We start from the raw sequence: 5,544 nt of genomic DNA on the forward strand, positions 1-5,544 counted from the left end.
TGTCATTGAGGATTGCATCGTCATTGATGTGACTAGTATCATTGGATCATGATTATTATACATCATATGTTGTTATATTCGGTGATGTTATATTGTAATTTTATCATGAGATATATTTTTGATTGAGGATATAATAAGCTCATTCATGAGAATTGATTTCATTTATATATATATCATTGAGGATACATATATACATGCTCATACATGGCATCATACTGCTTTCTGATTTATATTATCTAGTACATTATTTACTCTCTGTTTGGCATCACTAATTCGGGGTAAGGTCTATCCACTGAGCCTTTTGCTCATTACTCTCTTTATTTTTTTTCTAACCCTCTCAGATATATGGTACGTGACAGCAACTTGAGATATCTTGAGAAGATATTTTAGAGCAATGATAAGGTGAGCTATAGGTGCAAGACGGTAAAGATGATAGTTTGTATAGAAGTTGAGTTGTATCGTTGATTGTTATATTTGTACTTTATTATATCAGACGATAACTTGTATAGTACATGTCAGATTATTTATACTTTGTTCCTTTTGTCTACTTCCCTTAATCACATCCACAATCCACCCTCATCTCCATATCCATCAATAACCCTAACATCCACTCCACTGGTCACTACCACCATCACCCACGTTATTCTGTGTTTTCATCCCTGTTACAGTTCGAATATGCAAAGGGCATACATATAAAAGTTGTAGATCAGGAAGTTATGGAGCTAACCGAATTAGTTTCATAATTTTCTGACTACCGAAGAATATTTGACAAATAGTTTTTCACGGTTGCGCGAACTAATTCCTATAATATATTCAGATCTTGAAGGAATCGTAGCGTAACCTATCTTTTGTTTCAGATCTTATTAATTTGGTATTAGAGCTTATCAAACTAGTATCAGAGTAGGCGAACCTTAGACGTCCATTAACGGTTGAAACAAGGAAGATGACATCAACAAGGAGACATATGGAGAGCACACCAACAAAGGAGGACTCAATGCAGGATAATCCTAACCGCGAGGCCGATTCCTTTGGAGCGACCCTGATAGGACTGAGTCAACCAATGTCCATGGGTTCGAATACGGATGAACTTAGGGGCATGTTCTAAACATGATTGCATAGAGTTGGCAACGTGCAAAAGGATCACAATAAATTCAAGGAATATGTCATGAATCGATTGGGTTCATCATCTCCTCGATGACGAATGGAGTTTCAAGAAGGACCAACGGTGGGACCTCATCGAACCGATACCCCATAGGTTCAAGTGCATCATATGAGTGCCAATGATCCCCTCTTACCTATGCCTTCACATCATCCCCCACCTCCGTTACAAAACCCAAGACCGGCGGTGGTGGAACCCGAGAGAAGTGCGGCACCAATGCAGTTTGTCGATGAGAAGGATTGGCACTATGAGGATGAGGTTGATCCCTTTGGGGATGGTGATGGACGTGCTCGAGCTCGAGGATTTAGAGAAGGTGATCAACATGCACAAATGTTTAGACCTGAACTAAGGATTTTTCGCAAACCCGACAATGCTATTCGAGGGAGAACTGCGCGCTTGGAATTTCCAAAATTCCAAGGCGGTGATCCAACGGATTGAGTGTTTCAAGTTGAACAATATTTCGATTGCTAAGGTACAGCGGAAGATGCAAAAGTTCATATGGCAAGCTTTCACCTCCAAGGAATAGCATTGCATTGGTATAGATCGGTTATTCGTGGTGGTGGATTTATCAGATGGGCTGATTTTTATAGGAGAATTACATGCAGATTTGGGACAACTGCATATGAAGATTTTGCTGCCACATGAAACGAGATGGTTCAGAGGACGACCGTATCGGAGTACCAAGCTGAGTTTGAAAGAGTTAGCAGTTGTTGTGAGCCAACTTGGCCCGAATAGACATTGATGATCACATTTATTTTGGGGCTGCGAGAGGAGATACAAGTGGATGTTCGTGCTCTATGTCCTACTACTCTTGAGGAGGCCTTTAAGAAGGGCGTGAGGATGGAACAAAAGCATAGGGCTTTAAAGATGGTAGTAAAAACTAATTGGGGCAACCAAGATGGGCAGTTTGCACTTAGAACACCAGTTGGAAATTCTGCAGTTTCAAAAACAACGGTTACGAGTACTAGACCACGACCACCTATGAGACCTTCTTCTGATGTTAGAGGAGGCACAAGACCCCCCCCTGCTCGAACTCTCACACCTGCCCAGGTGGAGGAACGAAGAGCGAAGGGCCATTGCTTTTGATGTGATGAGTGTTTCACCCCCGATCATCAGTGTTCCAAACCAATCGGAAGTGTGATGCTTATCGACGGTCTTGAGGAGGATGATGAGGTGGTTGATGATGGAGAGTGTCCAGAGGAGGTCCATGAGGAGACCGTTGAGAAGGGCATGGAGGAAAATATCCAAGTTGAAATATCGATGCATGCATATTCGAGTACTTCCGCGCTAAGGACGTTACGAGTAGACGGACTCGTTAGAAAGCATTGTGTGCACATCTTCATCAATTCTGGGAGTACACACATCTTTCTAGATGAGAGGTTAGTGAGAAGATTGTGTTTGGATGCTGAACCGACCACGGGATTTGACGTTGCTATTAGAGAGGGCACGAAGCTTAAGGCGAAGAGCTTGTGTTGTCGGGTCGATATACGGGTGTAAGGACACGATATCATTGTTGACTTGTATCTGTTTGCGCTGCATGGAGCAGACATTATCCTTGGTGCTCAGTGGTTACAGAGTTTGGGACCTGTCACATTTAATTTTTGGAGCATATGGATGAAATTTAAAAAAAGAAACAAAGATGTGCGGTTTGATGGTGTTCGGTCTTCGCCGATTCTTGCGATGCAGCCTATGGTGGGGCTGCCTTGTGCATATGATTTGGCCTATCTTCTTCAGTTAGGATTAGTAGGAGATGAGCCTCAAATGAGTTCAGGTACTACTATTGAATTGTCTAATTTATTAGATAATTTTTCTGGACTGTTTGAGGAGCCATAGGAGTTGCCACCGAGGAGAGTGGCCGACTATCGCATAGAGATTATACTCGGGACTGCACCGACGAACGTGAGGCCATATCGGTATCCACATGTACAAAAAGAAGTTATCTCAAAGATGGTAGCCGAGATGTTGGAGCAAGGCCTCATACAACCAAGTCATAGCTCATATTCATCCCCCATGCTTTTGGTGCAAAAAAAGGATGGAACATGGTGTTTTTGTGTCCACTATCGAGCACAAAACGCTATTATCGTCAAGGACTGGTATCCCATTTCGGTTATCGAGGAGTTGTTGGACGAGCTTGCAGGGGCGACTATATTTAGTAAGTTTCACTTGAGGGCTAGGTATCATCAAATTAGAGTTCACTCGGCGGATATGCATAAAATTGTATTTCAAACTTCTGACAGGCATTACGAGTTTCGGGTGATGCCTTTTGGTCTCACCAATGCTCCATCTACCTTTCAAGGTCTCACGAATGATATATATTTCAGCCTCTCTTGCGAAGGTATGTCTTGGTATTTTTTGACAATATTTTGGTGTATAGCAGGACTGAATTGGAGCATTGGCGGCATTTGAAGGATGCGCTGAATTTGTTGAAGCAAAACCAATTGAAAATCAGGAAGTCCAAGTGCCTATAGGGAGTACCACAAGTGGAGTATTTAGGCCACACATTATTTTAGCGAATGTTGTAGCGGCAGATCCACAAAAGGTTGCATGCATGACCGCTTGGCCTATTCCTACTACTACCACCGGATTTAGAGGATTTTTAGGGCTTATCAGATATTATCGATGCTTCATTGCTAGATATGGCAAGATCACTGCTCCTCTCACTTCTTTGTTGAGGAAGGACTCTTTTAAATGAACGGATGAAGCTACTTTAGTCTTTGAAAAATTGAAAACAGCAATGACGACGGCACCCGTTTTAGCGCTACTGGACTTCACCAAAGAGTTCATTGTGGAATGTGATGCATCGGGTGTTGGCATAGGAGCTGTACTAATGCAAGAAGGATATCTCATAGCTTTTCTTAATAAGACTTTGTCACAAAAATCTCAGCAATTATCGACTTATGAGAGTGAGATGTTGGCAATTCTGTATGCGGTGACAAAGTGGAGGCCTTATTTGATCGATAGACGATTCATTATCCAAACGAATCAAAGGAGCCTTCCATACTTTATGGGACAGCGTATACACTCCGGCACAGCAAAGATCAGTCACAAAATTGCTAGGGTATGATTATGAAATCCAATACAAGAAGGGAACAGAAAATATAGCGGCGGATGCACTATCGCGCCAACCTGATATAGCCGAGCTTGTAGCCTATTCTACTCCTACCTTTTCTTTCCTTGACGAGCTGAGGTATGCATGTACATTTGACCTAGATATTTTGAGATTGTTGCAGGAGGTGATGGATGATCCGTAGCGCTATCCCGAGTGGGAGAATCAAGGTTGTTTGCTGCTGGACCGCGGATGCATTTTGGTGCCCGCAAATAATGGATTGCGGTAGAAATTATTGTTGCACTTCCACCAGACTCTAGATGCTGGTCATAAAGATGTCTTGAGGACTTATAGGAGGATATCTCAGAGTTGCACGTGGCCAGGATTGAGGCGGGATGTGAGGAGTTTTGTTCGTGCTTACGAAGTCTGTCAAAGGACAAAGACAACCACATTGAAACGGGTCGGATTACTTCATTTCTATGGACTTCATAGAGGGTCTTCCGCTAATATGTTATTATTCTGTTATCTTTGTGGTGATTGATAGATTGAGCAAGTATGCATACTTTTTGGCATTGTCACATCCGTTTTTAGCCAAGTCGGTGGCTGAAATTTTTGTTAGAAATATTGCTCGGTTACATGGCATGCCACGCATGATTGTCTCGGATCGTGATCGTGTATTTATGAGCGACTTTTGGACGGAGTTTTTCAGATTGCAAGGGACTCGATTGAACTTCAGTTTGGCCTACCATCCAAATATAGACAACCAAACCGAGTTGGTCAATCAAGGCATTGAGCAGTATTTAAGATGCTTTGTGGGAGAGATGTCGAGACGATGGTTGGAGTTCTTACCGTGGGCATAGTGGTCTTATAACACCGCCTACCATAGCAACATTGGCATGACTCTATTTGAGGTGGTGTATGGATGCACGGCTCCGACGTTACGCACTTATGATCTAGTGGCATTTGTAGATCGGACGGTGCTGGGCTCGGCCCAGCACTGCCTTATTTGAGACCCCGTGGACCTTGCTAGCGATGAGTGTCACTCGGTTGATGGGCGAATGTAAGGAATACGTGGTTTGTATCTTCTGATCAGTGTGAGTAGTCTTATCCCCTAGACGCCTTTCTCAAATTAGGTTATATTATATATTATGTACATACATGTTTTGGCCTCCAACATGATTATATGACTTTATCTAGAGATGATTACAATCGAGCATATTTTATCATGCATCGATTAGGTTGATCCTGTGATATGAGCACATTGATGATATATAGAGATGATGAGAAATGATTATACTGTTATAATGTTATGTCCAATTGATCTATAGCATGAGTATGC

This window comes from Typha latifolia, chromosome 3 (genome assembly GCF_019914945.1).
Source record: "Typha latifolia isolate L0001 chromosome 3, TyphaL0001v2, whole genome shotgun sequence".
NCBI classification, from domain to species: Eukaryota; Viridiplantae; Streptophyta; class Magnoliopsida; order Poales; family Typhaceae; genus Typha; species Typha latifolia.